Source organism: Trichosurus vulpecula, chromosome 6 (genome assembly GCF_011100635.1).
Source record: "Trichosurus vulpecula isolate mTriVul1 chromosome 6, mTriVul1.pri, whole genome shotgun sequence".
Classification (NCBI taxonomy): Eukaryota; Metazoa; Chordata; class Mammalia; order Diprotodontia; family Phalangeridae; genus Trichosurus; species Trichosurus vulpecula.
In genome coordinates, this window is record NC_050578.1 from 213939097 (window position 1) to 213963999 (window position 24903).

Genomic DNA, 24903 nt, shown 5'->3' on the forward strand with positions numbered 1-24903 from the left:
ACCTACAGCAGCCTGATCAGCCGCCATCAGAATTGAGGCCAGACGCTCCACCAGCAAAAAGGTTAGAACTCATTGAAGACTCAGATGATGGTGTGCATTTTTTTCAGTAATAAAGTATTTTTTAATTAAAGTACATACATTTTTTAAAGACGTAATACTACTGCACATGTAATAGACTACAGTACGGTGTAAACATAACTTTTATATGCGCTGGGAAACCAAAAAAACTTTGTGTGACTCCCTTTATTGCGTTATTTATTCTGGTGGTCTGGACTGAACCCGCAATAGCTCCAAGCTTGGTCTGTACTGAGATGGTCTTCCAGAGGCAGCCAGCTGGCATAGCGGACTGAGCCCTGGGCTCGAGTGCCACCTCAGACATTTAATAACTATGTGACACTGAGCACATCACTTAACCTCTCAGTTTCCTTGGCTGTAAATACGGATAATAACAGTGGCTCAAAGAACTGTTAGGGGATCATATGTGATAATATTTGTAAGAAGTGCTCAGTACAGTGCCTGGCACGCAGTAGGTGATTAATAGATGCTGATTCCTTCCTTTCTCTTTCCTTCTTCAGTGAAACTTGATTGGTTGCTCTTAGTACTGCCCTCTAGGGCTAAGCAAAACAAGGATTAGCCATTTTTCACAACTGACTTTTAAATGATTAGGAATTGATCATATTTCTCACAGAGGATGTTCTTTTCCAGACTAAATGTCTTCAGTTTCTTTAGTTAATTTTTGTGTGGCATTTCTGGGCTTGTCACACAGACCTTGAGTGGACTTTGAGAATCATCTAGGACAACCTCCACATTTTTTTTTGGAGGGGAGAAGGCAGGGCAATTGGGGTTAAGTGACTTGCCCAAGGTCACACAGCTAGTAAGTGTGTCAAGTGTTTGAGGCTGGATTTGAACTCAGGTCCTCCTGACTCCAGGGCTGGTGCTCCATTCACTGTGCCACCTAGCTGCCCCAGACCTCCACATTTTTTAAGCCAAGAAAATAAGACCTAGAGAGGTTAAAAGACTTGCCCAAACGTAATATAGGTAGTAAATGGCAAAGTCTGGATTTAAAACAAAGTCTGCTGATTTCAAATCCGGCCCCTTCACACCCAGCATGGTCTTTTTCCATTGAACACAGTCTGCCTCATCGGTGGGTGGCCTTCTCAAAAATCAGTTCTTAGAACTGACTAAAAATTTCTGTATAACATCTAACTGGAGAAACATCACCAACTTCCTCTGGGCATTATGCTTCCTTTTATTAATACAGACTGAAATCAGATTTGCTGTTTGGGGTAGCTGTGACATGCTCTTGAGTCACTTAGTTTATAAGTCAGTAAAATCCCAAGATTCAAAATCACAGTCTTGGAATCGGAAACCCCTTGGAGGCTGCCTGGCTCAGCCCTACCTGACCAAGACTGCTCTACAACATACTCAACAAATTGTCACCTAGCTGTCTTGAAGGCCTCTAGTCAGGATGATCCCACTGCATCCCAAGGAAGTTCAATGCATTTTGGGACAGCCTTCATTGCAACTCTTCCTTCTATCTTAGCTCATTCATCTTGACTCTCTTTCAACTTCCATCTATTGCTTCTAGTTTCAGCCCTCTCACAGTTCTTGATAATTCTAGTTACTTTCCCTGGGACATCCTCCAGCTTATTAATGTCCTTCCTAAAGTGTGCTGCTCAGAACTGAGTGCAATTCCTTAGATAAGATCAGCTGAGGGGAGAATATAGCAGGATTAACTACCCCTCCAGACTTGGTCACTGTGCCTCCCTTAAAGCAGGCTAAGATCAGAACAGTGTTTTTGGCTGTCATATTACATTCTTAATAGACATTGAGTCCCCTAAAATCACAGTATTTTTCCATTAAATGTAAAAATATTTTATTGAAACATCTAAGTATGCATATTAATCAATATCACTAGTCATATTAAATAAGATATAAAATTAAAATGAGTTTTAAAGACATGGTAAAATTGAGTATTTGTCTTTACACTCCCACCCCTTTATGGATACCTTTTGTTTTTGTATCATACTCATTCCCATACTCTTCTAAAAGTGAATTTATGTTTCACTACACCTCTCATTTTCTCATATTAGGAAAACAAGTTCAGAAAGGCCAAATAACCTGATAGTGGTCACAAACTAAGTGTCAAAGGTTGCCTTAGAGTTTTTTTTCTCTTGTGATTGTAGTCTAGCTTGCTTTTCACCACTCAGAATCAAAGAATTTTAGAGCTGGAATTAACTTCAGTGGACTTCTAGTGCAAGACATACCCAAGGAAGAATCAATTCTTTAGTGTACTTCACAAGTGGTCATCCAGCCTTTGTTTGAAGCCCTGGTGGGAAGTGGGGGGAGGGAGACTCTACCTCCTCAGGCAGTGGCCTATTCTGCTTTTGGATGGCTTGGTTATAAAGTCTTCCCGTCTACCAAGCCTGAATTTACCTCTTTGTAAGAGCCTTGCTCCTAATTCTGCCTTTTAAGGCCAACATAATAAATTGAATCCCTTTTCCCAATGATTTTCCTTTCAATATTTGTAGACAGCAATGATCTTCCTTATTTCCAGTCTTCCCATTCTGATTTCCTGATATAGCATGAACTCAGAGGAGAAGTAGTAGTGGTGGTAGTAGTAGTAGTGGTGGTGGTAGTAGTAGTAGCAGCAGCAGTAGTAGTAGTAGTAGTAGTAGTAGTAGCTACTTATATTTAAATAGCACCTACTATGAACCTGACATTGTGCTAAGCGCTTTACGAATGTTATCTCATTTGATCATCACAATTACCCTGGAGGTAGGTGCTACTGTTTTCCCTATTATACAGTTGAGGATATTGAGGCAAACAAAGGTTAAGTGACTTGCCCAAGATCACACAGCTATTAAGTATCTGAGTCTGCATTTGAACTCGGGCCTTCTGACCCAGCCCAGCAATCTATCCTTCACTATAATAGATTTTCTTCTGGATGTTATGTGGCTTATTAATATCTTTCCTAGAAGCTTTGTGCCCAGAATGGAACATAATATCTCAGATGTGTTCTGACCAAAGCAGAGTTCAGCAGGATTATCACCTCTTTATTCCTGCAAGCTATATCTCTCTTAATGCAGCCCAAAATCACATTTTTTTTTTAACAGTAGTACCATCCTCTTTCAGCTTGCTGGGTTTTTTTGCTTAAATGATTCTCTGTCCACACTGTCATACTGGACTTGTAGATTTTTTTCAATCAAATTGTGAGATTTTATAACTATGCTTATTACATTTTATAATAATAAATTCAGCTTATTTTTTTTACCTTGTCAGCCTTTTTGGATCCTTGCTTATTTATCACACATCACGTCATTTGTCCTTTCTAGCTCAGTTGTCTGAGGATTTCTAAGTGTGCCATCTACTCTTTCTTGTGAGACATTGATTAAAATGTTGAACATAATAAAACTCAGCATAGATGCCTTGGGATTCAAACTTTAGACTTCCCTATAGATTATTATCCTTAACTGCTTTCCTCTTTGTCTTGTCATTTGTCCACTTCTGATAAATTAGCATAATTATACTGTTATCCACCCCACATTTCTCTATCTCGTCCATGAGGATATATCATAGGAAACTTAAAAGGTCCTTGCTGAATTTCAGATATACTGTGTCTGTGTCTAGCAATTCTTCTGATCTATTAGCCCTGTCTCCATGAATCCATGCTTACTTATAATGATTACCTATTATTTAGAAGCCAGCCTTTTGATTTGCTTAATTCAATTCAACATTTGTGTTTGGCAGAACTCCTGAACCAGGGAGGAGAAAAGCAAAAGTATAAAGAAGAGTCTATAAACATCTAGAAAAGATCCAGAAAATTTTGGGGCAAAGACTGAGGGTGATGGTATTAGAAGACAAACTAAAGAAGAGTGAAATCAGCTGAATTGAAAAATATAATTAGACGGTGAAGATAGCATTAGGGTATTGATGAGCAGACATTGTAATAAGTGAAAGAGAGAAAGTGGAATAGCCTAGCAGTTGAGGGAATAGATGGGGTAATCTACCTGTGCTGCAATAGCTCTTGAAGGCCTGGGCATTAGTACTGTGTCTTTGATCTACAAAGATAAGTGGAAGGTTGAGTGGCACAGAACACTGCCTGAAATATACTTGCTCCCCTAAAGTCCTTATTGTACTATGCTGAATCTATGCCAGTCACTACATTTAGGTGATTGGGAGGCATTCAGAAGTATCTGTCTACCTCCGTGTTTGATTGATGTCCCAAAATCAGCAATTCCAAAATGGAAAGTATCATCCTTTCCCCAAAACCCATGCTTCCTTCAAAATTCTTGATTTTTTTTCCTTGTGGAACCACTATCCTTACAATCACCTAGGCTTGAAACCTTGAGTTGTGACTTTCTCAGCAGCAAAGTCCTTTCTTTCCTGTTGTTCCTGCAACCTCCTTTCTCATTATTTCTTGTATGGGTCACTGTAATAATGTCCAGGTCTTCTAACCAAATTGGATGACTCACCACTGCCTGTTCGTGTCCTCTCTCATCTCCTTGCCTTTTTCCAAATAGAACCCTATGCTGAAATGGACTTCATACTGTCTCCCATCTTTGAAATGCTTTCATTTCTTTAAGGCTCAAATCCATGAAGTGGTTTGTTTGTTTTTTTTGGTAACTTGTAAAAAAAAATGTATTCAGTATTTTATTTTTCCCCAGTTACATGTAAAAACAATTTTTAACATTTGTTTTAAAACTTTGAGTTCCAGATCCTCTCCTTTCCTCCCTCTCTACCCTCCTCATTGTTCATGGAGTATTTCATGCATATCTTATAGCAGGTAACACTTTATGACCAAAAAGGACTTTCATATATGGTCTCCTTTGGGCCTTGTGATCATTTAGGGAGATGCAGAGCAAATATTCCTATGCTTAGTATGTGGGGGAATGAATAACTCCTTACCTCCTCCTATGTAACTCCAGACCATTCTGGGCTCACTTCCCACCTGAGAGGAGGTGGACTTGCCTGGAATATGCCATCTTGTCTCCCCCTCAGGAGCTAGGCTGACTCTCCTGTTCTGTAGTGCTGTCTTTTCTAGTGTGTGGTCTTTATACATGATTGCTTTATTTCCTCTTCTTTTCCTTCTTTTGCTTTTTTGTGGAGTTTATTTATAGTAGTACTAGAAAGCATTTTTATAGTATGGTAGTATTATAGTAGCATATATAGTTTACTACATATAGTAGTGTATTTTATAGTAGTATTAGAAGGCATTTCCTTGTTTAATTTCAATCTTGAACCTCAATACAAAGATGTGTTTGGTAGGTTTTGCTTCTATTTTTTGCCCTTAATGCTATTTGTCAATCTTTGCCTAGCACGTAGTAGTAGTAGTAAGAAGAGCAATAATAGCTGACCTGAATGTAGCGCCTAAAGGTTTCTAAAGTGTCGTCAAGGTGATGATAACAACTAGTACTGTTTTGGACTGGACATATGATTTCATTAGTAATGGAAATCTAGGGAGAAGAAACTTCCTCTACCAAGTTTAGGAGACTTGTTCTGTAAAACCTGGACTCAGTCAAAGGCCACATCTGTACCCAAGGACCTACAAGGCCACATGTGGCCTTGAGGCCACAGGTCCCCCACCCCTGATTTAGAGTATTTGAAAGTTGCCTGGGAGCCCTGAGAGATTCAGTGCCTTGCCCTAGGTAACTTAGAGGCAGTCTTGGATAGTGCCTAGAGAGCTAGCCTTGGAGTCAAGAATACCATCATCACTACCCCTATTTTGTAGGTGAAGAAAGTAAGACTCAGAGAGTTTAAGTGTTACACACTTGGGCTGTATCAGAAGTGGGATTTGAACCCAAATCTTCTCAACCCTAGGTCCAGCCCATGAGTCATGCTGCTTCATTTGAATCTCATAACAATTCTGAGGTAGATACTCATGTAGGTATGTAATAAATGTTGGTTAAATTGTTAAAGTATACTGTCAAACTTCTAGCCTAAAGCTCCCAGTCAGTTTTGATGAAGGGTTCGCTAAATGTGGCATCTGGAGCCTTTTACTTCATGCTGTGCAAGGTTTGTTTTGATTTTTTGAGATAGTTTCAATAAAGTTGTGGTATCTGTGGGGTTTGTAGCTTCTAGCAATATTAACCCTGCTGATATTACCATATGCTTCAGGCCTATTGTCAAAAATTGGTTTTTAAAATTTTATGGGCATTTTGATATGGAGGACGTAAGACTAGGATGATCTCCTGTGATAAAGATCTCTTCTTTATAGTTGGTGGACTATAGTCACTCATTCACTGTGATGGTGCCCATCTCCCAACTATCTATAGAATGAAGAAGCATTACACATTTGTGAATGTAGTGGAATTCTTCCTAGGTGAAATGATTCTTTTTAATGATTGGTTTTAGTTTTTAATATATCACATTCTCAGTCTCAATGAGTTTATTAGTGAAATGCACAAGAAAACTGAGTGATTTAAATCAATTTGGCAAATTTTAAGATGCCAACCACCTCATTTTGCAGTAGAAATAGAGGAAAGACTAGATCTTAATCCAAATTCTTGTTCCTTTCTCTAATTCTGGTTTCCATTTAGTGAAGGGAGAAGCTGGCTGCTTCATGTTTTGTTGTCTGATAGTGTGTTACTGTGTACCAGGAAATAACTATTTGATAGAAAAACTAAACACAAATTTCAAAAAACAAATGAAGGGGAAGATACTCTCTTTTGTACAGTCAGCAGCCACCTTTATGTGACTGAGATTTTCAGTACTTGCTATTTTGGCAGAAGAGAAAATATGTTTCTTTCCTTTAAATTCAAATATGAAAGTCTTGTATAGTGGCTAGGAAACAAGCCTCAGAGTTTGGAAGGCATGGTTTCAAGTCCAGCCTCTGATAACTACTGACTTTAGGCAAATCACTTAACTTGTCAGTGTCCCTAAGCCTCTCTCTAAGACTTTATGTTGTAGATCAGTATTGATGGAAAGGGAATTTCCTCATTTTTAATTTGTTTATACCAATGAAATCACATTTCTAGATCCTGTACCCTCTCCCCACATGTCTAGGTCTTCCCCTAATACAAAATCACATTTGCTGCCTAAAAATGCCTAGGCTTTCTGTAATCTGATCATTTCTAGATATTCCAACACGACATTTTTTTTATTAAATTGGTGCTTTTTATTTTTATTTCACTCGTTTCTGGACATATTACTCCCTCCACCTAGTGTACCTTCTCTTGTAACAAAGATGAAAGAAAAAAAAACAAATAAAAATAGTTTTAAAACAACCAAAATATTAACCTTGTTTGGTATCCTCATCCTATCCCGTCCCTGTCCCTACACACAAACAAGAAAGAGAGGGATGAACATTTTAACTGTTCTGGGAATCAAGATCACTTATTACAATTTTTTTTGTTTGTTTATGTTGTTGTAATGCTGTATATTGTTTTCCTTGTTCTACTTTATGCTGCATCAGTTCATATCAATCTTCCTGTTTTTCCCTGAATTCTTTAAACTTGTTATTTCTTAAAACTCAATAATATTTCATTATGTTCATGTACCACAATTTGTTTAACGACTCACCATTTCCCAATTAGTGGGTTCCAGTTTTTTGTTATCAATTTTATAGCTACAAAAAATCTGTGTCTACTTACTATTCCTTGGACACAAGTACTCCATGTTTCCTCATTGTGTCTTTTTTGTATTGACTGTCCCTATGTCTGGAATGCCCTCCTTCCTCACTTCTACTTCTTAGAATCCCTGGCTTCCCTCAGTGCCATTTTCTGGAGGAGTCTTTTCACAGTGCCCCTAGCGGTTAGAGCCTATCTTTTGGTTATGTACCTTGCATCTACTTTACGTATCTTGTATGTTCCTATTTATTTATATGTAATCTTCCCAATTAGAACATAAACTCCTTGACAGTGGAAACTGCTTTTGCTTTTCTTTGAATCCCCAGCACTTAGCACAGTGTCTAGCACATTGTAAGAGTTTGATAAATACTTTTTGATTAATTTAATATCTTAGAATGTATGGGGCATCTCTTTTTGTCCTTGACCTCTTTTGGGATAGCTTAGGGGACTATCTTGGTGACAGTGCTTGAACATTTTATTCACTTTTTAAATTTAATGCCAGATCTCTTTCTAGAATAACCTGACCAACTCATGGATGCATTAATAGTATATTATCTGTGTCAGCTCACTGCCCCTCCAATATTGACTCTTGCCATCTCTGTCAATTTGCTAATAAGTGTGAGGGAAAACTTCAGTGTTGTTTTATTTTAATTTTTCTTATTTAATGTTTTGGAGCAGTCTTTCTTATGAGTGTTATTAGGTTAAAATTCTCTTGAAAACTTTTTGTTCCTGACCTTTGACTAACATTTATGCACTGGGGATTAGCCCTCAGTCATTTAAATTTGTGTTATGTAACCATCCGCATATCTATATTTATACCTATAGCTATACCTATCCATCTGTCTTGACTAGCAGACTCTTATCAGAGATTTTTGAAACATTTTCCCCCTTGAATAACAGTTCTTATCCTATCTGCATTGATTTTGTTCCTGCAAAAGCTTTTCAATTTCATAATAATTGACACTATCTGGTTAGTCTTTTGATATCTCCTTTAATCCCTTATTTTATTGTGAATTCTTCTTCTAACCAAAAAAAAAAGGAAATTCCATCCATTTTTCTCTGATGTTTTATGATGTGACCTTTTAATATTTGTTGAATAACCATTTAAAATTTATTATGGCATATGGTGTAAGATGCTAGTCTAAACCTATTTTTTGTCCAGCTGCTTTTCGGTTTTCCCAGAAGTTATTGTTAAAGTCCAGCAATCATTTTCAAACACCAAAATTTCTGCTCATCATTTTTAGTCCACTACATTTGTTGGCCGTTTCTATAGGAATTTTTTTGATTTCACAAATAGAACATTGGGAAGTAGGATGGAGTACATTACATTTCTGTTTATGTAGTCTTTTTAAAGAAATATTTTTATTTTGTTAATCAAAGGAATTTACATGAATTTTGCTTCTTTTCCTTCTAAGTAATTTCTGGGAGTATTCCTACAGATTTCTCTGTCTGAATCTTCCTATTCCTGCTTCAGGGCTTTTTGGCTTTTGCAGATCTGCATTATTTTGGAATCATCATTTATATAAAACTGTGAATTTTTATATAGATGTGGATCTTTAGATGCTATTTCAAGAAATCTTGGATAATTTTGACAAGGATGGGAGATAACTTTGTTGGAAAAGATCTTTCAAGAAAGCATTTTGCTCTAGGAAGTCAGTTTTTTTAAAAAGCTGCAAACAATAAACATGAATCTTGTATTCCATACCTTTTTCATGCAATTTTGTGATGGTAAAGTTGTGGTCTTCTATTCTGGAGAAATCGTGGTTTGCTACAGAATATTACTGCAAAAGCTTACCTTTCCATGCTAATAATGCCATTGGTGTGTATGTGGATTATTCTCATAAAAATTTCATGCAGTTGGAAAAAATAAGCTTGTAAGTTAGTAGTAGTAGTAGTTTTTTTTTTTCTTTAGCTGTCAAGGATTTTGTCCTTTAGGTATTTGTAAAGATTTACATGATTACTGTTAGATCTCAGTAATTAAGATTAATGGGCATATATGATAATCTGAATTTAAGTATATTAGCTGAGGATAGCATTTTAGGGCAAGAATTTTGTCATAGCTAAAATAAGTAGGTAGAACTTATTTTAAAAATTTTGTGTAAATAATTCCTGTACTAAACTATTTAAGTAGCTTTTTCTTTCATTTAGGTTGAACCAGTTCTCTATGAATTTGCTTAGTAAGCCCTTCTTACACAGATAACATAATTATAAAGTTTACACTAGATTAAAGTAAAATTCTTAATTCCAGAAGAATGTTGTCTTTGGTGTTTGAGGACTATGTACAACGTGACATGGCAGACCAAAAACTAATGTTATTTCTGGCTGGATTACGAGAAGCCTACTGTCTAAAACAGAAGAAACATTAACCCTACTCTCCTCTATCCTAGTCAGATTATGTCTGCAAGATTCTTGTCACTTCTGGGTGTCACATTTAAGGAAGGTCATTGATAACCTGACTAACATTTAGAGGAGGGTGAACAGGATCAGGTAATAGGGGACTGGACATAATTTTTTTAAGTTATTGAATTATTTTATTCTCTAGTGTTTTGAACTGATAGGCAAATTATATCCTTTGGGGGCTAAGGAAAGTTACCATTGGGGAATTATCTTTTAAGTTTGCATTGTGGAGTGAAAATATTAATTATATTCATTCACTGAGCACCTCTTCCTCAGCTGTAAAAGAGCTTTGTCCCTTCCCATATAAACCATCCTGAACAGTATTCATGGTGTCTGTTCTTTTGTGGGCTTCTTCTTGAGAGGAGACTCAGGGGCAGTAGCTCCCTCCTTACACATTAATTTTCCGAGGACAGATGATCCCTTATACTAGGTGGCTAAGCAAAAAAAGTGGGCTTGAGAGGCTCCAAAAAGTGTAGAGAAGGGGAAGGAAATATGGTAGTGCTTTGGAGAACACTGTAAAAAGGAACATTTGAGAATCACAGTCAAGAAACACTCCTAGCTGGTATACAGCATCTTCACTTGCTGCCTTGAAAATGGAAAGCGGGTCAGAATATGAGAAGCATTTGCTCCCTGATAGCAGCTAAGCAAGAGTATGTCTTGAGGGGACATTTGTTATTCCATGGCCGGTATTCTTCATGTTCAGGGATTCCTTACAGATACTCATATTGCTAGTCTCCTCCACAAATTTATTGAGAGAACTAGAAATGTTTTTAGCCTGGAGAAGAGATTTTGGTGTGATGTGATAGCTATCTTTAGGTATTTGAAAGGCTGTCAGGAGGAAGAGAGATGATACTTCTTCACCTTTCCTCCAGAGGACAGTTGTAAGAGCAATAGGTAGGAGTTATAAAGATAAATTTCAGATTCAGTTAAGGAAAAACTTCCTAACAGAGATTTCCTAAAATAGAATCTGTTGATTTGAGTGGCAGTGGGTTCCCTCTCTTTGAAATTTTTCAAGAGGCTGGATGATCACCTGTTGTTGTTGATGTTGATGGGTAGAAGGGTCAGGTAAGTGACTGCTAAGAGTGATCTCTGAGGTCCCTACCTGCTCTGAAATTCTGTGGTTCTCTAAAAGCATGTTGAAGTTTCCCCAAGTCTTAACAGATTTTTTAGCCACCCCTACTTAATTGTGGGCCCAGATCAGATAGTCTCTTTACAGAATGCACAATTTTTTTAATCTAATTCAACAGGCTTTCATCTAACAGCATGCCATAACCTGGGTAATAATATGTTTTCATCTACTTTTTAAAAAAATGACAAAAGACTAGATCACTCTCTTTGCCATTTCTGTTGATTTCTTGAAGGAGACACAATGCTTCAGGGCTCATTTTAATAACATCCAATGGAAAGTGTACTAGATTTGGTTAGAAGATCTGACTTTGAATTCTAGTTCTTCTAGACAAGTCATTATTGCTCTGGACCTCAGTTTTCTCCTTTATGAAATTAGAAGGTTGAACTAGATCTCCTTGTATGATTTTTTTAAATCAGTTAATAAACTTTAGTTAAACACCTAGTCTACAAGGCACTCTACTAGACACAGGGGTTGGTACACAAACTAAACTGAAAGTCTTTGCCTTCAAGGGACTTCAGTACTATCAGGGGGAACAACAGAGACACATACAAGTAAATAGTGTATCAGGTGATTGATTTTTCACAGGCAAGGTGCTATGAGCCATGGTGGGGGTGGGGTGGAGAGGAAATGTCCAGAAAGGTCTTGTTTAAGAGGTGGTACTCAAATTGAGCTCTGAAGGAAGCGATGGAGTCCAAGAGGCAGAGAAGAGGAGCGGGGAGTGCATTCCAGCCTGTGCAAAGTCACAGAAATGGGAAGTGGAATGTCATGTGTGAGGGACCCAATTGGACTGAACTAGAGAGTATGTGAAAGGCAGTAATGTCTAATAACTCTGAAAAGGTCCTGTGGAGCCAGGTGGTAAAGGGCTTTAAATACCCAGCTGAGCCATTTTTACTTTATTCGACAGGCAGTAAGGAGTTACTGGAGCTTTTTGAATAGGGGAATGACATGGTATCAGAGCTATGCTTTAGCAACATCCCTTTTCCAGTTGTGTCAGTTGCTCAACAAGCATTTATTGAGCCCGCACTATTGCAGAATGAAGAGACTGGAGGTAGAGAGACCTATTAGAAGAGTTTTGCAATAGTTCAGGCAAGAGGTGATGAGGACCTGAACTAAGGTGGCATCCAAATGATCGTAGAGAAGGGGATGAATGTGAGGGAGTTTGTGTGGGTAGAATGGACAATACTTGCCATAGTGTAATAGGTGCTTAATTAATGCTTGTTGATTTGATTGGATATGATAGAGAGGAATGTCAAGGATGACTCCACTGTTCAGAACCCTGGTGATTGAAATGATGATAGCTCCCTTGACAGAAATAAGGAAGGTGGGTCTGGGAGAAAGATAGCGAATTCTCTTGTAGATGTCTTGAGCTTGAGATACCCTATGGAATTGAAATGTCTAATAAAGAATTGTTGATGCAGGACTGGAACTCAGGGGAGACAGCAGGGTTGTATATACAGAGCAAAAAATCTTTTGTATAGAGGTGCTCCATTGGTGTTTACAAATAGCATTGAGAACCCTTGCTATCAATAGTGAGTTCTTTTATTTGAACTTTGTATAGAACGTCTTCTAAATTTGACTTCATTGTACAAGATGGTGACACTGAAAAATGGGGGGGTGGGGAGAATGTTTACTCTGTCACCATTTACTAAAGAAATTTGGCAAAGGTAAAATAGTTGCTATAATTAAGATGCTTAAAGAAGCCAGAAGCTGCGTATAGCAGCACACTTTCAGCGTCCTTTTCAACAAACACTAGAATAAAGGGTAGCTCTGATTGAAACTAAGAGGCAGAAGATAAAAGCTTAAGGCAGGGTTATCTCTTGAAACAGTTGAGGGGAAAAATGAGTCTGCAGAGTTTATAAAGAAGAAAGCTGCCTCACCCAGGTTATTTAGAGTATATTTTTACACGAAAGCATGAGGAAAATAAGAAGCAAAATATAAAATGGAACAGATATGTTAGTGTTGAATAAATGATTTTTTTATGCCAGCTGATCAGATTTTACCATCTTAATACTGGATTACTGTGAGACATTGCCCATGGTTTAATGGCCAGTTATGCAGCTTAAATGTACGATTTGTCATCAGTCTGTTCTACACATTTCTATAGGTGGCAATCTCTAGTGCATGGACCAGAGGGTGTACTCCCACCCCAGAACTCCCCTCCAAGGAAGTCTGCCCTCCTGGAGAATGTTTTCCCTTGAAATGTTTGTGCTTATGGTTTGCCACTAATTACATCCCTCTACTTTTTGGCTCTCATGGGGAGTTTGTATTTCAACTTGGCGTGTGAATTTTCTTGGTCTCCTTAGATGTTCTTCTCCAACTTGTTTGGTAGACTTGACTAGGCAATGATCTTGTTTTGCTTCCTCCTGGCTTGCCTCCACTTGTTGCCTCCTGACGTTTGCTGGTAGTTTTCTTTTACTGTCACATCTTTCAACCTTTTTCCACTGTCTTGAGTTAGTGGCTGCCCTTTGGGCACATTAGTTCCATACAGGTATCAAATGAGTACATTCTACCCATTTCGTTACAATTCTTTGAGCTGTCATGGCAGTGGAATAATATTGTTGAGTTTTCTTCTGATTCATTCTAATTTAGAATTTATTGATGAGGGACTAGTAAGGAGTTTCACAGGATATTTTTTAAAAAACTATGTAAATGTCTGTCATGGATGTGAAACTGTTAATGGTACTGATGATTAATAACTAACCCTTCAACTTCAAAATATTTTTTCAAATAGTAACAACTCATATCCTAATATCCTTTTAATAAAAATATTACAATATACTGCTTTGACTTTGGGGAGTTTAGTTGCTTTAAGATCCTAAGCTCCTCCACAAACTTTTAAATCAGTTTTGTAGTGCCATAAAATTTCCGTTTTGCAATGTTGTTTTGTCTGGCTACTTGACAGAATTATCTGTGTTAATTAGAATATAGCAGCTGCCACTACTTTTTTATGATAGAAGCTAAAGCAAGTGGATGGCTTTCATTGGAGATTCAATTGTATTATAATTATATTATAGGTTTATATATAATCGTGGTGAATCATCATTGAGAGAGGAACCACCATATTTAGACTTAACACCTCAGTCTCTGAAGTGCTATGGGAAGAATTTTTTTTTAAATGGAATTTAGGAATATGGAATGCCAGCTGGACCAGACCAAGGACACTCAAAGGAAATCCCTACTGGAAACAACATATAATCTGGAAAGCACTGAAGCTTAGCATCTCAAGTTGGGAAATACCAAAAGAATGGAAAAATTGTCAACTATGTTAATGCTCCCAAAATATCTTTCTAATCTTTACAAAATCTTCATCTTAAATAGGTTTTTGATGTCTTTTGTTGTTATATCACCCAGGTTCTGTTTCCCTCCCTTCCAACTACCCAGAATCCCGTCCCTTATAAGAAATAATTTTTGAAAAATAAAAAGAGGAGAGAAAAAAATCAGTAAAACTAAAAATTCTGACATATGTAGTATACTGTGAACTCTGAACCCTGATGTCTGCAGAGGAGCAGGAGGTTGCTTCCCTATGACCTCTTCTGGGCTAAGCTTGTTATTTATAAGTACATGACATTTAGTTTCAATTGTTCTGTGGTTGTTTTTTACATTTACATTGTTAGAGTTTGTTATTATACAATATTGCTGTGTTGTTTTTTGTGGTTATAGTTTAATGTTTTTTCTTCCTCTGCTTATTTCATTTTGTATCAATTCATATACATCAGATACATCTTCATTTCTTACAGAATAACATATTCCATTATATTCATGCGGCACAATTTGTTTAGCCATTCCCCAACAAGACTGACATCTGCAGTGTTTTCACTTCTTTGTGTAAGGGTCAAATGAGTCAATTAATCCTAGTCATCCATTTTATCCTCGTTAGCCCTGATACCTTTATTAGGTGATAATACCTCCATTAAGTCAATCAGAGGTATGACCTAAGTGTGAACTACACATTTCTAGTCAGTCAGTCAAAGTTCTTATTCTAAGTGAGAAGAAATGGAGAGACATTAGGCAGGAAGTATATTTGAATTAGTTTGAAGAACTTAATTCCAAATTGCTTTCCATAGTATTTATACTGATTTGCAACTCTATTGACAATGCATTAGTGGGTCTGTCTTTCCTCAACCCCTCCAACATGGTCTCTTTTTGGCTTTTATCATCTTTGCCAATTTGCTGAGTATGAGATGGAATTTCAGGGTTGTTTTGACTTGCATTTCTCTTATTATTGGTGATGTGGAATATCCTTTCATATTAGCGGTTAGTATTAACTTTATTTGTGCAAAAGCTTTTCCATTTCATGCAATAAAATTATCTATTTTCTCTTTAATTGCTTCTTTCCTTTGTTGATTAATAATTCATCTCCTACCCATCACTGGAAGAGGATATGATCAACTTCTATTTTTTTTTCTTTAATCTGTAACATGCAGGGCATATGTCTATATTGTATTTGTTGGGCAAAATGGTGTGAGATGTTGGTCTGTACCTAATTTCTGCCAGACTGCTTTACACTTTTCCTAGCAGCTCCTATCAACTAGGTAATTATTTCCTAGGTGATTTATGTTTTGGGGTTTATAAACACTAGGCTATTGATTCTTAAATCCTGATAAGAATGATTTGCATGTCTATGGAGAAGATCCTCAAAAGTATGGAAAGGGAACTGACAGCCCTTCACAAACGATTCTGAATAGCCCTTCATATCCCTGTAGTCACAGAGTTAACTGAAAGGATGGAAGACACCCTGTGCCCCAATGTTAATGACTAAGAAGAAGCATCCAGCTCAGCAGAACAGAACAAAGCCTCAGTACCTTTTCCATTGGACCTCAGTCTGTCATTCATATGTTAAGGTCGTATGAGATTCCTTGGTGAATATAACCACAGAGATGACTGTCCAATGACTCTTTGTTTATTCATGTTAAACAGGGCATGAAACCAGGAAAAATATGCTTGCTATATGTGTTTGCCACAGCCTTGAGTATGGGCTCATACAGGGTCCAAATGAAAGAGGGTTCTGTATATAATGGTAAAGTCAAGTCAAGAAACATATTTTAAATGCCTACTGAATGCTAAGTTCTTGGGATACAGAGAAACGCAAAAGACAGTTTCTACTCTCAAGGATCTCAGTTTAGTGAGACTTGTAAACACTTTGTTTGTGTTGATTATATCAAGCCCTAGTATATTACAGAGCATCTTCAATAAGATGCATGATTTTTCAAAACAAATCATCAGCCCAGGAATCCATATAAGGAAAATTAAATGGATTTTAGAAATGCTTATTATCCACATTTATGCCATACAGTTAGAAAGGTGATCCATAATATTAGTATGTAAACACACAACATGTTTGAGACAGACATTGCAGGTGTTCAGTGAGTTGGGTCCAAAATTGATTAGGAATGAGTAAGGGTGTATTGCATTTGGGAAATCGTGCAGTTGTTCACTTGTGTATGACTCTCCATGACCCCATTTGGGGTTTTCTTGGGAAAGATACCAGAATGGTTTACCATTTCTTCTCCAGCTCATTTTACAGATGAAGAAACTGAGGCAAATAGGGTTAAGTGATTTGCCCAGGGTCACACAACTAGTAAGTGTCTGAGGACAGATTTGAACTCAGAAAGATAAGTCTTTCTGACTCCAGGCCTGGCACTTTATCCATTGAGCACCTAACTACTCCAGTATATTCCTTAGCAAGGGCTTAATGTTCTGCTTTATAGACAGGCCTAGCCACCCTGTCAACTTTAAAAACCTTTATAATAAACAATACACCAATATTTTATTTAAGGTGTATATTAATTAATTGATTTAACTAGAGTAATGAAATAACTCCATGCAATTAAATTTTATTTATCCTAAGAGATTCTCCATAGGGGAGAGTGGTTATTATGTAAGATATGAATACGCTATTGCAGAATAGAAAGCTAAAGAGCCAGGCAGGGTCTTTTCTGCTAGACTAGGTCAGATAATATAATGAATCCCTCAGTGATATAGTTTGTATTCTGCCTACTCTGTGTGCTAAAAATAATATGGACTTAGTTAAACTGTTAAGTATGAATCATTCATTCACTCAACAAGCATTTGTTAAACACCTATTATATGTCAGGCACTGTGTAACCATTCAGACTGCAAAGATAGACTTTAAAGAGTGTGTATTCTACTGGGAGAGGAATGTATGACACACACACACAAAGATCAGTCAATACCAAGTTATTGCTGAAAGAGAGGACTCTAGCAACTTGGGGGGAATCAAGGTAGACTACGTAGGAAATGGCACTTTCTCTCAGCCTTAAAGGATGCTTGATGTTCCAAGAGGCAGAAGTAAAAAAGGAGTGAAAAGGCCTGAAGAAAGGAGATAGCCTGTCATATCTGGGGAGCAGCAAGCAAGCCACTGTGCCTAGGCTAAATAGAGGGTGTGTCAAGGAGAACGATCTGCAGTAAGCCTGGAAGATAGACCCAGAGATAGCTTATGAAAGGCTTTAAAACAGACATGCTAAGTGATCAACAGAAAAGTTTGTATTTTATCCTGGAGCTTCTTGAGGAGAGTGACGTGGCTGGACCTCTGCTTTATAATGATCAATTTATTAGCTACGTGGAACATGGTTTAGAGAGAAGCAGATTCTGGAAGTGGGAACAGGAGGGAGCTGCATCTAGGATTGTCACATATGCTCAAATTATTCCAAATTGAAAAGTAGTAATCGTTTGCTCTCTAACCTATGGCTAAGCTGGAAGAACTGCCAGTAGGAGGTGCTTTCCCTGTTGCCTTCCCTTGAGCCCACCTCCTTCCCCCCACCCAGTCCTGCTCCAACCCCATCAGGCAGCTGGTGGGCAAGAGTGACTTGGCTTCTCTCACCTACTGGATAAATGGGGAGTCATCAATCCTTCTGGTGAGATGGAAGACCACCAATCCTTATTGCCAAGGGGGTGGGAGGTCCTATGGTCTTTGCCACTTGCTTTAAGCCCCATCCCCAGGCGCAGCTATCTGACTTCCTGCTACATACTAAAGACCCCAGGTCTGGCTACTACCCTCCCAGCATCTGAATTCTCCTATATGTGTTGCATAGTAATTATTTAATAAATACCTGTTCAGTCATTCATCCCAGATTTATGAGGTGGTAGATAAATACCTTCTGCTTTTATGGTGTTTCATATTTTATAGTCACCTTTTACTTGTCTTCACTTGTTCCTCCTAAGAGTTTTATAACTTAGGCATAGTTGGTATTATCACTTTTTGTCAGTAAGGAAACTGAGGCGTAGAGAATTTGATTTGTGTGTCACCTAAGGGATGAAGCTGAAATTCTAATTCCATTTTCCTAACTTCTCTGGGCCTCTCCCTTGTGATTCCTTTTATAGAGGGCTCCCCCTCTTCAGGGCAGGGACTGGCTCCCTTTTTCTTATTCGTATCCCCTACTCTTGTTACAATGCCTGACACGCTTTTAAAATGTTTATTGAATTGAATATATCAAGTTCTCCCCAAATTAACTTGGTCCTATCTGTGTCAAACTTTTTGTAAATTAACAACAAATATTACTTCCTGCTTTATTCACCTTCCCGGGATCTTAGTTCACTAGAGTAGGACTAAATAACCTCAGAATTTCCTTCTAGATTTGAGTCCTATGATCTTCTTTTCCTTCTTTCTCAATTCTTCACCACTGGTGCCCTTGTGTCCTCCTTTTCCCCTTCTAAACTCAGACACCAGCCTCCAGATTTTAAAGAGTAACAATTATTCAGCTGGTTGCTCTTAACATAATATTTTACTGCATGCCTTTTCTCTTTGAGGAGTGTAAACATTCATCCATAATCAATATTTAAATGCCTGCTGTATGAAGAGTACTAGGATTAGTAGGGGACAAGATTTTGATAAAGATACATCCCTTGCCCTTAAGAAGCTTTCAGTTTAGTAATAATATATATAATTCACATGTTTCACCTTACTTCACACTGTTATTGTAGGTGCATTGGTGGTGGGGAAGGAGATTTCCTTAGAGGAGATTTCAAGTTAAGGTTTTTAAAAATAGGAATTTGGTAAGATAAAAAGGAGAAGGATTTATTTGTGCCTAAGTAAAGTTGTCCACAAAGGCCCAGGTATTTTAGAGAGCAGGGCATGTTGGGATAGGAGTAGGGAACTGTGCCAGTCTTATGTGGCTGGAAAGTAGGGTGTATATAGAGGAATTATATGAAAAAGTTGTCTGGATAGGGTAGTACCAGATTGTAGAAAGCCTAGAATGCCAGGCAAATGAGTTTCAACTTTACTCATTAGATAAAAGAGGGTCATTAAATATTTTTTGAGTGGATAAATGACATAACTAGATAAGTAAGAGAAGTTATTTCAGCTGTGGAATGAATGATGGTGGTAGGAAGAGCTGTAGGGAGGCTATTACAGCAGTGCAGGTAATGGGGATTTGTATGAGGCAGGGCAGGGGGTGGCAGCCGTCTTAATCAAGAGCAAAGGAGAGGTCATAAGAGATATTGCAGAGATGGGATCTGTAGGGCCTGGTCATTTTGCCTAGGAGAATTTTGGGGAGAGGAAAGAGTCAAAGATAAACTGAAGGTTATGAATGTGGGAGAGTGCATGAATGGTGGTCAGACAGAAATAGTGCCATTACACTTTGCTAAACATTATTAATTAACCTTTGTATGAAGGGGCAGAGTAATATGACATATTTCTTTGAAAAGGATGCATGTGGGATTCAAAAATGGTTAAAAAAACCCACAACATTTCAATTCATATAGAAATCCTTAAAAATTCCAAGCATTTAGATTAGCACTAATTTCTTTTCCAATATGCTTATCAACAGGACGGAGTGGAGTGCTTGTGATTCCAGTCCTATCAAGACCAGTGAAGGTCAGTATTATGCATTCATGTTAACAATGCTGCTGGTCTTTTTGTGTTATACAAAAAGTGAACATAAATGGCCACTGGAGAAGCTTATATGCTAGGCAGTTATCCATGAGACCTGCAGTCACAAGAAGATAAGACTTCACTAAATGTGATGGGATCAAGCAGCACCAAGTGGTACAAAGTACCATTGGGTGAAAGGCTTCAAAGTACAGTGGTTTTTATTCTTACAGTAGCCAGGGAGCTTTGCCTTATGTAAATCCTTCATATATTACAGAACTGCTTACTGTGATTAGTACTTGAAGCATTTCATAGCAAATGTGAAAATTATTTTTCTAAATTTTAAAGGAGTAATATTTTTTAATAAAAGATTTTGAGAGATAGATGAGGTTCAGGGATTATATGGCTACTAGATAGATATATTTTCATGAAATCCCCTAATTTCATACTAGTGTGAGCAGGCACTTGAAGTAAAGTGGGAGAAAGATGAACAAAGCCAGGTATCTGGCAGAATAGATCAAATGCTCCACTTGGAGTCTGAAAGACCTGATTTCAGATGCTGCCTCATAGGACTGTAGGACTCTAGCCAAGTCACTTTGCTTGTCTTTTTTTTTATTTCAGAGGTAAATTGGAATTGGTTTTAATAGATATTTTTAGATTGAATATGGTAGAATTGTGTTTTACTAATAATCTGAGTACTGAGTTTTTAAAAAATAGTTCTTAAGGGTTATTCTAAAGACTAAATGTTAATGCCACCTCAAGATATATCTTTTTTGTCTAGTGGAAAAGTGGCAATTATTGCCTTTAAAATATCAGGATTTTTTGAAAAATACATGATAGGAAATAATTTAGAATGCAAGGACGTTATTGTTTTCCTTGTAAGGAAGTTCTTGAATGAATTGTGATAACTTAAAAAACTAGAATAGTTCTTGGAGAGTCTACATCATCAGGCAATAAGTGATTTGGGTAGCTAAGTGTCATTTCAATCTGTCAGTGAAATTGAGGCTTTGTTGTTAAGTGCTTCACAGAAAAATTGTGAAACTAAGGGAGAAGTTCCCTCTTTTTTCTGAAGAGTGGAACTCACCTTGCCAAAGTCTTCTTCTAATGGCTTTTTGTGGTTTGTATGCAGTGTTGGATTCTCAGTTTCCAGTGGTACTGGAAGTTGGGGTGGGTAAATTAGAAAGGCTTCTGATATTGGCAAGTGACAGACTGTAGGTCTGCCATCCAAAGACTAAACTGCCTACATCTAGATAGTAGCACTGGGGATTGGCTCTAGCAACTCATGAATTGATATACTTTGGAATGGGGGAGGGGAACTGTGATTTGCTTACATCAGGGGTTCTTAACCATTTTTGTGTCATAGACTTTTTGACAACCTGGCAAAGTCTAGGGACTCCTCATAATACTATTCCTTTTTTTTTAATTTTTTTTTTATTTTTAGTTTACAACACACGGTTCTACATAATTTTGAGATCCAGATTTTCTCCCTTCCCTCCCTCTCCCTCCCCAAGACGGCATGGAATCTCATATAACTACCATGTATAACTTCGCATTGAATTAATTTATACACTAGTCAAGTTGTGGAGAAGAATTATGACCAATGGAGTGAATCATGAGAAAGAGACAGAACCAAAAAAAAAAAAACCCAAAAACAAAAACAAAAGAGAAGAAAAAAGGCAAGCATGTAGTGCGCCTCAGTCTGCATTCAAACTTCAGAGTTCTTTCTCTGGATGAAGATAGCATTCTCCATCGTGAGTCCCCTGGAGTTGTCCTTGCACCTTACGTTGCTGAGAAGAGCAAAGTATGTCAGGGTTGATCCTCACAGAATCCATATATCTGTGGTTGTGTACAATGTTCTCCTGGCTCTGCTCCGCTCACTCAGCAATATATCGTGTAGGTTTTTCCAGATTGTTACGAAGTCCGTATCATCCCCATTTCTTATGGCACAATAGTATTCCATTACCTTCATATACCACAGCTTGTTCAGCCATTCCCCAATTGATGGGCATCCTTTTGATTTCCATTTCTTGGCTACCACAAAAAGAGCCGCTATAAATATTCTTGTACATATAGGTCCTTTTCCCTCAGAATACTATTCTTAAGTGCATAAAATGAAATAAATAAAATTTTAAAGGAAACCAATTATACTGAGGTACAGTTATTGAAATATTTTAAATAATAAGGTCATAGGCCCCAGCTTAAGACCCCCTGGCCTACATGGAGTCCATGATGAAATCACAGATCCGTGATGTTTTGAAGTGTAATTTATGTGAAAGTGTTTAAAATCCATGGAAGGATTGTTGAGGTCTTTGAAACAGATGTTCTAAATAAACCCAAGCAAATAATTATTTTTATTTTTGTTAGTTTTCATTGTGATTGTCCAACATCGAAAGTTTCTTTACTGTTCAGAAGTTGAAGATTCTTCATTGAATAATAATACTGTGCTATGAGAGCCTGTTCCTTTTAGAGTTCAAAGAAATTTGACATTACAGGTATCATTTTTCTTTAATCCTTGTGAAATAGGTATTCCTCTTCATGAATAGATAGGGTCCCTGTTTCGAATTTTTCCAACTTATGTAAAATAACCCACCTTTTTGTAAAGTGGGACCGCAATTTTGGTGAGGAAGGACGATGAATAGCTTAAACTGGTGCTAATATCCCCTGTTAGTGTTCACAAAATGGTTTTTAAGGGTTACTCTAAAGAATATTTGACATATAGTGGCAAATATGTGTATTTAAGTTTGAAGAAAGTTTTTAGAAATACCAGTTGTAGGTAAATATTAGCCTTTTGAGGGGTTAGAGGTTAATATATTTCCCAGTAGAAGCTATTACAGTAATGATATTTAAGTACTGTGGACCATTTGTCATTAAATAAGAATTCAAAAAAACCCTACTGTTTTCACACTTTCTTTTTTAAAACATTGAAATCTCTAGTTGCTAAAGTAGAATGAGGAAAGGGCAGGACCATGAACGATGAGAAATTTAGTGGGCCAAGGAAAAATATTCCATGACAAAAAAAAAATGAAAGTGAATTTGTGTCTAGTAAACAACCTCAGAATTTACCTAAAGTTTTGAGCAGTAGCTTTATTTTGAAGGTAAATACATAACTTGGCAAGGTGAATACTTCAAAGGACAATAATTGTTTGGATGCAAAAGCTGTACTATGTTTGTATCTGTGTTTGAGTCTCATCACCTTATACTCATTTTGACGATTTGAGCTTTAAAAATGGTTGACTAAAGGGAGAAAAGTGTTCTCATGGTGGTACAATTCAGTCTTATAAGGTAATGTACAATACTTGTGGCTGAGATGGTAAAAGTTTTTCATAGCTTTTGGGCTTGGGTCCTCAGCACTGTGTGCCTTTGAGTTTGGCCGCCATTTAAGCAAATGATCTTAGACTTTGATAAAGTGAAGCAGCAACATGATGACAAAGCAAAGGCTGGAAAATTGAGTTTTACCTCGTGCATTCTGAAGGCAGGTCTTAGATGACAAGAGTGCATGGTAAAGCTGCCAGTGCTGATGACATGGCAACTTAAGATAGCAGAAAGATCTGCTGCTTTATAATTCAGGAAAAAAACAGACCCAACAACAAATCCAGCCATTTGGTCCTTATTACCGCTACCTGCTACAGGAAAAAAAATGAGTTAACAGGGCAGTAAAACAGACCTTAATTCCACTTTGCCATTGCTTAATACAGGAAGTATAGGTCTACCATATGTCAGAATTGATCATTTGAGGCTTGTTGATTTTAGGCCAAACACTGGACTGCTGGTAGAGGCCACTAAGTTTTTGGCTTCCCAAAACTATACATGTGGTCCTGTTGGATCCAGTCTATAAGTCAAATGGTCTATCCTTTCAGCATAACTTGCCCAGCATCTGTTTGCATCATAAATTGCATCAGTTATGTGTGACAGTCATGACCTTCTGAAGATCCCTTCATTTATCTCAACTCTGCAGTGATCTAAGAATTCTGATGTTGGTATTTACAGAAGAACAGAAGAGTGGGGTCTTCCAGCATGCCCTAGAAATAATGTTGTGCATAATCTTGCTGCATAATTGCATGCCAAATGAAAAGACATCCCTGGATCAGTTTTTCAAAAAGCCATCAAGTGACCCTAAGTCTTTCCAAGAAATCTCCTCAAAGACACCTGTCAAAATCTACCCCAGAAAGCATTCTGAGTCAGCATTCTGACCCTGATAGGAGTTCTTTCACCTTCTGATTTGTTGCAGTAATAATGAGACAAATTTAAAAAAGAATTTTAGCTGACAGCTTTATATGGAACACTATGATGAGGTATGTCAAGTGCACTTTTCATGTATTTAGTGACTACTGCCTTTTAAAATTATTTGATATACACTTTAAAAAGCTTTACATGAGTATTTGCATCAATTTCTGAAATTCCATTCAATTCATTAAACAATAAGTACCTACCACATGTAGAGCACCATTCTTGGTGCTGCAGGAGATAAAAGGTTCAGATAAAGCATGGTCCCTAACCACAGAATTATTTTTTAAAAAATTGGCCATCAGGTCTCAAATTCAGGATGCTGCTTATTATTTTAATATTGTTTCTTCTGAAAAAAAATGACTGTACATAAATAATTTTGATTTAAAATCTCCCTTCCAGGACTATAGCCTGCTGTCAATGTGAGGACTCCTTGTACTTTTTCAGTTTCAGTTGAGTATTATTTGATATATTAGTTTTGCTTTTTAGTAGATTTCTTCATACATGAGATAAGCTTTTAAGAAGCCATGCTTTCTTCTTTATTAAGGAGTATAGAAAGCAATTTTCTCAATGTCTATATGCCAAGAGAATTATTTACAAGAAAGAAATCAAAATTACAGTTCTTGGCTTCTCCTTTGGTGATCTGGGGCCAGAGTGTAGGGGGCTTGAGAGAAGAAATCCAAGGAAGTGCTTTTTTCGGTGAGTTGAGGCCTCTTGGAGTTCTCTCTTTACTTGTGGGCACCTTTTCACTTTTTGTG

At 37.4% G+C, this 24903-nt stretch overlaps 1 protein-coding gene across 1 annotated transcript in view; it reads left to right on the forward strand.

Moving 5' to 3' along the window:
• CTBP1 (C-terminal binding protein 1) overlaps positions 1-24903 on the forward strand; it is a 452412-nt gene that overhangs the window by 21680 nt on the left and 405829 nt on the right. The window contains exon 2 of the mRNA XM_036762346.1: positions 19881-19927. The gene's annotated coding sequence lies outside the window, so the exon portion shown is untranslated. The remainder of the gene's footprint in view (positions 1-19880; positions 19928-24903) is intronic.